Source organism: Cololabis saira, chromosome 8 (assembly GCF_033807715.1).
Source record: "Cololabis saira isolate AMF1-May2022 chromosome 8, fColSai1.1, whole genome shotgun sequence".
Taxonomy (NCBI): Eukaryota; Metazoa; Chordata; class Actinopteri; order Beloniformes; family Belonidae; genus Cololabis; species Cololabis saira.
Genome location: NC_084594.1, coordinates 12,507,718 through 12,520,013, shown reverse-complemented (window position 1 = coordinate 12,520,013; position 12,296 = coordinate 12,507,718).

The window sequence follows — 12,296 nt, the reverse complement described above, 5'->3', positions numbered from 1 at the left end:
AAGCAGAACAGTGTTAAAAAGGAGGCCTTTTTTGTATAATACATCTATGACATGATAACCTTCCACAGCTCAACACCCACAGCCTGAAGCCCAAAGCCAATGATTCAGACTGTGCTTTTTCATCAGTCACCATGTCCAAAAGCAATGTTGTAAGGGGGCCCACACTGTCACTTGAAATATTGTGTGAAAGAAGAGGAGAGGAAGAGGGCAGGAATACCACTGAGCCCTTAATGCATTTCTTAATCTAAAAAAATGCTCCCTTAGGACCTGCTCAAGATATAAAATGAGAGGAAAAATTGTTGAAAAGGAGTGCCTAAAAAAGAGAATGCATAACTCAGGGTTCGGGACAGAAGACAGAACCTTGTCCTCAAAGTCCTTAATTGTCTTGAGTGGATGTCTGCAGCATTCAAATACCAATCTTCTATCTTCCCTTATTCACCTTGTTCTTCCCCCTACTTTTCTGATCACAGTTAGCCAAAGGTTTAGCTAGAATCTAAAACTATTATAGCTGCATAGCCACCATGAGTAGTTCAACTAAAGAGAAGTGACAACGCTATCTCAGGGGAAGGTTGACGATAAAGGACAAAGGAAGTTGGAAAAAGCAGGAGAGGGAAAAAAGGAGGGGTAACTGGAGAACAAGAAAGCAAATGCATTACAGTTAAAAGAAAAGTGAATTAGGCCTACTGCAACAGGAGTTAAAATAGAAAAAGATGAAACAAAAAGGAGAATTTGAAGAGATGTGGAGAGTTTGTAGTTTGCATATTTATGAATTTTTATTTTGAGCCAACATTTTATGTTCCCTATTATGTATACAAAGCATGTGCAGTACTTAATTTTCATTACATGTGCAAAGACTGATTTAAAGGGGACCTATTATGAAAAACACGTTTTCTTTTGCTTTAACATATATAAAGTGGTCTCCCCTCAGCCTGCCAACTCAGAGAAGAAGGAAAGCATCCAAATTCTGCAGTGTCAATCAGTGTTGTTCTTGTCGGCTATTTTTACATTTTGTTTCAGTCTTAGTCTTGTTTCAATCGCCGTTGTTATTTTTTGTCATATTTAGTCGAACTCATCCTTTTTTTATTTAGTCACATTTTTGTCGACTAAAAGTCGAGCATTTTAGTCTTTGTTTTAGTCCATGAAACCGTGAATTTATTTGTTTAGTTTTAGTCAACAAAAACTATTTGCATTTTAGTCTAGTTTTAGTCTGACAATTTAGTCTAATTTTAGTTTGACAATTATTTAAAACATATTATACATTAATATTATATTCTACTTTAATTGAGCTCATTTCTTTCACCAATATCTGACCTAAGTATTGATATCAAATATTCGTGATTTTTTTTAAAGATTTAACCCTCTAAATGCCAGGTTTTATAAACTTTGGCTGCAGTCGCAGCTGTGTAAACGACTCAACAAAAAGCTGGAGTTTGTTATGATTCTCTCTATGGCTGCAACTTTCATGTGATTCAAAATGCCCCATGTTTGGATTTATTTGTGTTTATGGACCTCTTGTGCAGGTGTGTGTAGTGTGCATTTATACAAAATAATTTTAGAGGGGCTTTGAACTTCTGCACAAAAACCATGTGAATGAATGAAAACAGTGGCACTTGAAAGCCTTTGCTCATAATGTCATAAGGTCACACACACCACACACACACACACACACACACACACACACACACACACACACACACACACACACACACACACACACTAACTAGTAGACTACTTTCGGGTAGGTTTTATTGTAGTAACATTAAGCTGACAGTACACTCAACAACACAACGTTGATATAATGTTGTAAACAACCAGCAACATACTTTATGTTAACTTAGCTTACCTTGATTTATTTGTGGTAAATGGAGACGTGTCGTTTCAGATTTGTAGTGTTCTTTCCCTTCAACTTATGACCGCACTGCTCCCTGTCCGTTAAAATCAAGCATTCCGTTTTATCTTCGACGTCAATGTATCTAAAATGTTTCCAGACATCTTCCCTTCTCTTTCTCCCGATCCCCGTGCAAAGCATGTTACCGTTTTATTTTATTTATTGAAATGAAATGAAATGTCCGCGTTGAGATCGTGTGCAGCTGCGGCTGCATGCAGCGCTGTTGCGGTAACTTCAAAAAGGGGGTGTGTTTGTTTATGTGTGAGTGCGAGTATGTGGGGGAAGGGTATGTTCGATATATGCACCCTGAGCACAAAGCCAATACAAAGTGATAGACAACTGTGCTCCCGGACAGTCCCGGTGAGCATTTGCGAACGCACAGCGGCGCTCTATGGCAAAAGAGACAGGAGGAAGTGATACGTTCATTATAATTATATATTTCGTATCGTCTTTGTTTGTGAACGAAAATGACCATAGATTTTAGCGGAGTATTTATTTTGTGAACTATATTTTCGTTTAGTTTTTATTAGTCAACGAACTTGCATAATGATTTAGTCCTAGTTATTGTTTATACACGTGTTTTTTTTTCTAGTCCGGTCTCGTTTTCGTCCGGGTAAAAATGGGCGTTGACGAACATATTTCGTTTCCGTTTTCGTGAACGAGAACAACACTGGTGTCAATACAGCCGCCCGGATGAGCCGTCCAGTGTGATGTGGCTTCTACGAGCCGTTCAGATTCAGATTTACGTAGGTTGGCCTCCGATGCGTGAAACTACGCCCACAACTAACTCCGCCGGCCGGAGCTTCCGCCATTTTTTCGTAGCGGTGTATCGCATCATTCAGGCACAGTGCCTCATTATCATAGCCTCCCCGCCCACTCAGAATCCCGCATAGAGAATGCGGTTAGATTGGTTTATCACACACACACACACACACACACACACACACACACACACACACACACACACACACACACACACACACACACACACACACACACACACACACACATATAGTCACTTAGTCACATGCATGGTTTCTACCGTCATGGTATCAATCAATAATATGTGTGCAGACAAGGTAAAAAAAAAAAAAAAAAAAAAAAAAAAAAAAGAATGCGGTTAGAGAATGGGAAGATAAAGACATGGCTCAGAGGCTGAATTTTTTAAAATAGGTATTAGATGCCATAATAGGTCCCCTTTATACTCTTTAATACTCAAAATACTCAAAATATGCCAGACAACCAGAAGATACTGTGTTGAAATCACATAATGGCACAGCAAAAATAAAGATGTATGGCCAATGTCCTATTTTATTATGATTGAAATATAAATTACCTGTTTAATGTTGTATGAAGAGTTTCATGGTTGTGTGAAGTTAAGGTGAAGGTTCGTGATTTGGACTATCCCATGTCACCAAATAATTTTGTTAAATCCAAAGAGATTGATAGCAGGAGATACTCGAGGGATAAACTCATAAAAACCACTGTGATTTCTACCATTTAAAGTTTAGTCATATTATGAGCAGTGTGAACCCACCTGGGTATAATTTCATCATTTGTCAATATGCATTTTTAGCAATACATGCACAAACATGATGCTGGGGAGGGGGGGTGCTGTTTGCAGGACTTTCATCCATAATGTCCTACTGCTGCTCCATAGAGAAGCTACAGCATCTGTGTTTAGTTTCCTAGCTTGCAGAAAAGGAACCGTTTTGGAGGGTCATAAAGACAGCACAGAAATCATGAGATGCCCTCTCCTCACTTTGGAGGAGCTATGTTCCTTCGAGTCAAAAGTGCTCTTAACATTATGCAGAAGCCTTCTCAACCTGGTCACACTCTGTTTGAACTGCTGCCGTTGGGTAGAAGGTACAGAACAATGAAAACAGACAGACTTAAGATCAGGTTCTTATCCCAGAGCTATACGATAATCAAATGTAAAAAATAATTTTCTTATGCTGATGCGCTGCATAACTTACGTTGAAAAATAGGGGGATCCGTGGACTTTTTCCTTTTTAGTAAGTGTCGCCTACAGCACAGGTGAAGGTTCAATAAAATGAAAAAAAAAAAAACAAGTGTACTTGTATTGCATGCATTTTACAACCATCCATCTCCTTCACACACATAAATAGCTAACAGTGTATGAGCTTTGCACAGTAGCAAACGGCTGACTGCCATTGTCAGGGACTGCAGACTCAACACTTTGTCACATCCACAGTAAGTGTGTCTCTGTTGGAGATTTTGGATGGTGTCATACTGATGTCTTTCTAAACGACGTAATGAAACAAACAACATCCCGATTTAAGACACCGGCTGAGTTGATCAGTAGCATAAAATTGTTTCACAACCAGAGCACTGCAGAATGTGCAGGAAAGTACATATAAGTACAGATAAGTTGATGTGTAGATGGGAAAGATAAAAAAAGCTCCACATATATGCATGTAAGTGAAAATACAAGCATTACTTGCAATATGTTTTGTAGCCACATCCTCTGATGAAAGCGGTTATGAATATTGTTTTGGTGTTTACACGCACACACTCGATTAAGCTTACATGACCTTGCTCTGCAGATGGGAATTGTAACAAAGTTTAATGGAGCCCGTCCATTAAACCAAGATTAAGGACAAAGAAAAAAAAAAAAAAAAGGTGATGGATGACTTGAATCCTATCAATCAATTTTGAAAGCTGCATAAAGGAGGAAGAGGTGCGAGATTGGCAGACAGTTAACCATGAAATTCACTTTTCACTGACGTCTTGGAGGTTGCAATTTTCTAGAGGGATTGAGCTGAATCCTTTACAGTCACATGCCACGTACACTCCCTGAGTGTGTACGTGTACGGCAAAATGAGAGGGCACAGAATTTGCTGTTGTAATCCCAGCTGACAAATATTCATCAAGCACTGACTAAAGCTTGATTTGAGGACAATTTTATCCCTCATTCATTTATTTATTTATTTCCAAATCTGATTTTGCATTTATTGTTGACATTTTGGGAACGTTAAAGAAAAAAAAAAAGGAAATTATACAGCTGGAAAGAAGGAACCACACTCATGTGCTTATACGTATAATGTGTCTTTGACTCATGGAAATGCTAAAGGCAGTAGATACAGACTATTATTTGGTTATATCAACCCTTACAAATAGCTACATGGCTTTCCCGCGTCTTATATTTCCAATTAGGACATGTTGTGCATTGCACGTTTATGACTTTTGACAACCACTGTCTTGGTCTCTGGGCTGCTTCATCAAAAGGTCTGGCTATTTGCTGGTGTAGTATGCAGAATATTCAGAAAATTACATGACTTTGTTTTTTTTTAGTTGTTGACTGTCAGGACTCAAAGGGATCATCAGCCTAGCCAGCGGTCAGACAGAGGGGAATGGACTGGGTCAGCAGTAGTGTACAAATAAACAGGATATGCATCAAACGGGGTGGATTAACACAAACTGCCATAAAAAGAAGCACATGCAGTCAGTCATACAGTTTTAGAGAGACAGGCACATGAAGAAACAGAAAAAGATGGAGAGATCACAGCAGTAACACTGCTCTCTCACCCTCGTCTGAGTTCCCTGCAGCAGGAATTAACATTTTATATTCAGAGCAGAATCTGAGTTACTCCGGCTCTGCTGAGGGCTCAGTGATCTCTCATAAACTTGGCAAGCTCTGTGGGCTTCTTCACTGGCATTTATAATTAGCCATCCACATCCACATATTGCCTATGGGATTCAGACTTTTGTTATTATTATTATTATTAGTAGTAGTATTAGTGTTAAAACAATACAATGAATTACTTTCACTGCTAACGAAAGATGGTGTCATAGTTTTGTTTGCCATTTCCAATAAAATGTCTGTGATACAGATGCATATATGAAAAATGTATGTTGAATATATTCGGCAAAGACTCACATTAATACATATTAAGCTTAATCTCCTGAAATTAACTGTATGGGTGAGTACATTTAAAAAAACAATTACCTCTTCATTAAAAAAAAAAAAAAAAATCAAGTCATGATGGAGTGAACGTATAATTGAAGCACATCTCTCTGCCCCTGTATTATGAAAAAAGCAACCATAAGTTGTCAAGGTTATCCAGTTAATTTGTCACCGTTACAGTAGAAACACTAAAATCCTGTTTTGTCTGTAAATTTTTGACACCAGTCTAGACTCACACCCACTTTATCAAGTACACAGGTATTGCTAATGAAGTGCACATGTCCAGTCCTGCATCCGGACATGCACATGGCTATTGGTCCTCCATTTGTTTAAAGCTGCTGTTTGCACCTGTAGAGATGCTCTTTTGAGTTCTGTGTATAGCACAGGAGGAAACAGTGGGACTGACAGGATAGTCACCTTGCAGTATCTTTGAAGGGAAGGATTTAATGACATGCTCAATATCACAAACAATGTCATTAGAAACAAACAAGTCCTGCATCAGTGATCATGAAGATAATTGCTGTCTAATTTGCATGACAAATGTTGTCCAAGCAGTTGGGGTCCTGAGCAAATAAGCATGTTAACAATACCACTGATGCATAATTAAAGGTTAGGAGTTAATGATAGTTAACCATTGACCTTATCAAATGCCAATCAAATGTTATCCTCTCATCAATGGACAAGCAGAACAGAAATGAGTGAAGCAGAATAACGCGAAGTAGAGTCCATTATAGTCACTGGTCACTTTTTTTTCCCTCCTTTTTCAAACTTCTACATTATTCGTATTCTTAACAATTCATGAAGATTACATGTAGATAAGTGCATCAGGGTTTGCCAGTTACTTTCAGTAATGGATGTGAAATTCAGTTAAAATGTGAACCTTTATTCTTTTTTTTTCCTACAAGATAATGTGATGGCAGTGCATTATCACCCATTGTGTCTTTGGGTTCTGAGAGGGAACACTGGTTTGATCAAATTACTTGTTAAGAAGAAATTATGATTTCAAAAAAGAAAAAAATGGAGGAGGAAGACCCCTCGCTCTCCCCACCCCCCACCAATGATTTAACTTTGTTCAGTTTTATGAACTCACCTTAATTGATTCAGGACTGCCTCCCTCCAGCCGGCACCAATCCATCATCAGCTCTGCCTGCGTAGAGTGTAATATAACCAGCGGTTAGGCAGGCTGCATACCTGCCTCTGTTTGCCCTCCTTCCTATGTCATTCCCGGTTTGAAAGACAGATTATACAGGACTCCTCTCAGCACACAAAATCCACACCTCTCGGCCATATCATAACAAGCTGTAAATTAACTCCAATGCTACAGTCAGCAGAAGAACAAACCGCAGTGGACATGAACACGTTTCCAATCAATTTCTTTCAGTTTTTCAGCTGCATTTTTGCTAGAAGTACTGTATTTCCTTCTTCCTCCAATCGCGAGTCACATATTTATGGTACCTTGAATGATTCCACCAAAGGTTACTGTACGTCGGAAAGCACAAAGTTACTTTTACAATATGTCTCTTCACCTCTGATGTTGTTGTCTGGCTCTGCTGCTTGGATGAACTGCTACAATAAATTGCAGTAAGCTGTTTTTACGTATCACTATACATATTACAGTAGAATCGGTCCTCAGTCTGAGCTGTTGCACTTCCCTTTCAACCTTCCAGGAACAGCAACAAGTCGGCCCTTACAATAAATGCCTCTAGCTGGTGTTTCACAATAGCATACTTTCAAAGTAGGATGTGCTTAAATCAGTGCAAGTGAAGAAGAAGCATTACTTCTGATTAGATTAAGTCAACCTTCATGACATTCTGTGTCCCCAAAGAGTGGAATACTTCTTTAAAGAGGAAACTAAAAATATGCATATTTGCGATTCCGGAGGCAGCGAGCTCTCAACAAAACCCCAGAAGCCATTAATTATCGTGCATTTCACTGCCTATCTAATGTGGTTACCCTACAGTGAGTCAGTTTTTGGAGATGTTAATCAATATAGTATGTATTAATGTGTATGAATACATGCATACATATCTGATATGCATGCAGTTTTATGTAGATGACTAAAAATTTGGAGAAAATCCTATTTGATCTATTTTGTCATTTCCTTTTATCTTTTTATTTCCAAGATGGGTATCACCTTACTAATTCCATCATGTCAAATTACCAACGACTAAGAGAAACATTAACACTCTAGAGGAAAGTCTCCATCAAACACTGAAGACTCCACTCATCTTAGTTTTTTTTGTTGTTCTTTTTTTAACATTTACTTTTGACCTACTCTACAGATGATGTTAAGTCTTGTTTTTAAGCCCCTATCGTTTAAAAAAAAAAAGATTTGCATTACTTTGGCTTTTGGCAGTGACTGCTGGAGTGCTGTTTTGTGAGTCATTCAGGTATTAAATGCACTAAATACTTAGTTTTTTTTTGTGTAGATATATAGTGTATAAACTCATGTGCCACTGCTATGGATCGGCAACTGTTCCAGATGTGTCCCTGTCTTTTGCCTGTAATGAGATGGGACAGGCTCCAGCAGACCTGGCAGGTGTGGGAAATGAATGAATGAATGAATGAATGAGTAAACTTTTGGATTATTAGATCCATGAATTTGATCAACCTGATCTCACAAAAATCCGTGAAATGCCCACGACCTTTCACCACTATTTTCTGTGGCACCATCACGGAAAATGGTAAATTCCGTGTGAGCACCACGGATATTGTACTATGCAAAGTCAATCGGTTTTTAATGCTGTTTTAACAGTGTTTTAATGGTGTTTTGATGATTTTTAACAGTATTTTGATGGCAAATATTTAACCGTGTTTTCTAGTATCTAGTATGACGACGGAGGTGGTGTAAGTGATGTGAAATTATTATTTTTAGCAAAAACCACAAACGTTTCCTACTTCTAACCAATCATAAGTGGTGCATTAACCTAACCAGACCTTAACCAGAGCGTTGTCCAGCCACAAAATATCATTTTTAATTGCTTTTGAACCAGGAAGTGGAGACAGGCGATATTTAAATTCATTGTTTTAACCATTCTTCCATTTCGTTCCATTTCATCCGTGGTGCTCACACGGAATTTACCACTTTCCGTGCTGGTGCCACGGAAAATAGTGGTGAGAGGTCGTGGGCATTTCACAGATTTTTGTGAGATCAGGTTGAATTTGATTCATGTACAAATGTTTGATCTTAAATGTAGTGAATGACAAATTCTACAGTTACAGGCTGACACTTGACCTTATTTTTCCCCTAAATGTATTGCCGTGGAGATAGTCATGTGGCATATACAGAGAATGATGTGAACTGAACATGATATCCTGAATCTCCTTTTATATTGTTTGACATGGTCTAAAACTACATGGCCAACAGAAGGACCAGACACCTGAAGAATCACCGTTCACCCTGTGGACCATCTCTAATTCATCACTCCTCGCTGTGACATTTCTCCAAGATTTTGGTCCTAACTCGCTATCATAAAGCTAGACATGTCAATCAGATCTCCACGACAGAACATTCATCTCCCAAGGAGATTATGTGTCATCAGAGGATGGAGGAACTTGCAAATCCCCCTTTTCTTTCACAGCTCCTGTTGAGGGGTCGAGGAGTAGCCTATCTCCTCCTCAGTGATTAAAGTAGGAGATTGAGTGTGTTTGTGCAGCACACAGAGAGGCTCATTACAATGCGCTCGCATGTTGTCGGAAATAGCTCTTGCCAGGAGCTGTAATCCAGAATGTGCTTAATGAGGGGCCACCCAGCCTCTTCATAGGTCTACAGAGCCAGTCAGACCTGAAGGAGAGAAAAAAAGTAGTAGATGGAGAAATTGCCAGCTCCATCAAGTCAATCTTTACAGTGATTGAAACTTTATAATAGAGCCCACTACTGGTATTTTGTGTCCTCTGCTGCCTTTATTTTGATTAAATTCAAGTCACGTGGCTGTTCAAATGAGAATGTATAGAGAGAGTTACGGGATCAAGGTAGCGACATGTAAACAAAAATAAACAAAAAAGGACTGAAAAGATGTCACAGTGACAAAGGAATGAAAAAACTTGAATAATTACAGCGTAAAGTCATGCAGGAATCCTTATTAATTTAAGATGTAAATTATCTTTTTGCAAACTTTAGTTAAAATAATCATAAAAAAACGTATAAAAAAACTGCAAAATTCACTGTAATATGTAGAGCTTTGCTATGAATACATACATAAAATAGCATCCACAGTGATGTAAAGCTTTAAAAAAATTACATTTACAGTTGCTAACATTTCTACAAAGTTAATTGTCTTTAAAAAAAATACATCGTTTTAAAAGAAAATGATGAACTTGAATGGTAGATTGGTGGTTGATTGATGTATTAAAAGCTTATTTTACAAAACAGTATGCTTATATTTACCCTAAGGCTGGAAATGGCTGTGTAAAAATGTTTTCTAACTGACACAATGAATTTCATTCTCTATCTTCCTCAAAATTGTTGCCACTGTAACCCTATAATTTGGGTTTGCCATTGTTCATCACACAGCAGTAAGCTGCCTAATGGAAGTTTCGCCAACAATGCCACAAATCACTCACTTGATAAGCCAGTTATAGATGCTCATGCTTTCTTACATATGATCGAATGCATCAACTCCAAATATCAAACACTGTTATTCTTGGAATTGCTGCTTTTCACCTGGCTCAGTGAAAGCCGTTTTTACTCCTGTGTAGCATGCCTTAACAGCCAGCGCCAGGTAAACTGCTTATTTGGTCACTTTTATATTGAGTGTGCAATAAAGGGCCATTAGTATTTCAAGTGATCACAAGGACCTTTTTTTTCCTCCATATTAAAACGTTAGTTTCAATTTCATTTGAGAGAATATTTGATTATTTTTAGGTCCTTTTGGTCTCCCATTGTTCTCCTTTCTTTAGCAAAAACTGTGAAGGTAGATATGTTTAATAAGACACAAGCTTGTAAAACTGTAAACTGTGTTGCAAAGCACTCTAAAGTCAAACAGACAATTTCTCAATCTGTGATTTTAAATTTAAACAAGTAATTTACCCAATTAAATCTAACATAGTGAACATTTATCCGATTAGCATTGGAAGCTATCATGCTATAAGCTAACCACATTCTTGATTTCAGATTTCAATTTCAGGCAACACATTATGGAGGACCAAAACTGACATAATTAAAAATAAAAGCAGAAATATTTATACGTTTTGTTTTTTCCTTTTCCTCATTACTTACATTTTCGTCAATAAATGTCGATATTTAGTTTTCCCTTTTCGTTATATATGCATTCCTTGTTTTTACATTCCCTTGTCTCCTCTTTTTACTTTGCATTTCGGCCTCATTATGCAAATGAGGACGGCTGCCCTTCTTGGTCCAGCTCCTCTACTATTGGTCAATAAATGGGAAGGATCCTGGTTCTCCCTGGAAGAAGAAGCAAGGGAAAACCAAAAAGGAAAAACAAAAAATATTTTTGACGAAAATTAACCTAAAGGAAAAAAAAAATATATACATTTCTTTGTGACAAAGCACATATAAGGAAAAGAAAATAATATAATTTCCTCCATACCAAATCAATCTCTCTCTCCGATTGGTTGGCTCTTGTCTGAACCAAGAACATTTTCAAACAAAAAATTTTAGCATACATATACATCATATTTTTGATGTGAAAGCTATCATAACAAATTCCATAAACCCTTACATAAATTCAGCAAATTTTTGCACTTTAAAACATTTACCTTCATAAAAAAATAAAACAAAAACAGTTGTCTCTTGCAACAACTACATATTGCATTGCCATACAACAGCAAACATAATAGCTATCTCCCAGCCGCAGTGGATGTTGTGGTAGAGGTGACTAAGCAAAAACAGATTTTAAATAATTTGTCTTCCACGAATCGACAAATAAAAAGTGGCGGAGGTAGGCATAGTTCTGCATCCTGTTCTCTGATTGGTCCATCGTTGCCAGCGATAGTGGACACCTGAAGTTAGTGTGAGGTTGAAACAACAACGTTTTATTCCAACATTTAATTATAAATGGATTATGTTTTAGATTTGAAAATTGGGTTTACACTAAACCTAATGTTGGCTTGACATCTAATTATAGTAAAGTAACATTGACTAGATGTTGGATGATGGTTGCTTACCAGCACTACATAATTAGCAATGTTGTCTGACATTGCAACCCGTATCCAACCAAGGACCAAATGTGTCAGCTGAATGGTCCAACAATTGATCAAGCGGAGCGGCTTACCATTGTCCCACTAGTACAGTGTACCACAAAAAATTGGTTTGAGGTCAGTAAGCACAACGAAATTCATCTCAAAGGTGCCCCTGATTATAGGGAGCACTGCATATTTTTGAGAAAAAGTAAGGATTTTAAGTGCGCCTTATAGTGTGGAAAATATGGTACTTTAAACTTGAACTTTAAAATGCAATTTAATCTGTACATTTATGTAAATGTCTATTTGATAGAAATTATGTTTTACCAATGGATATAA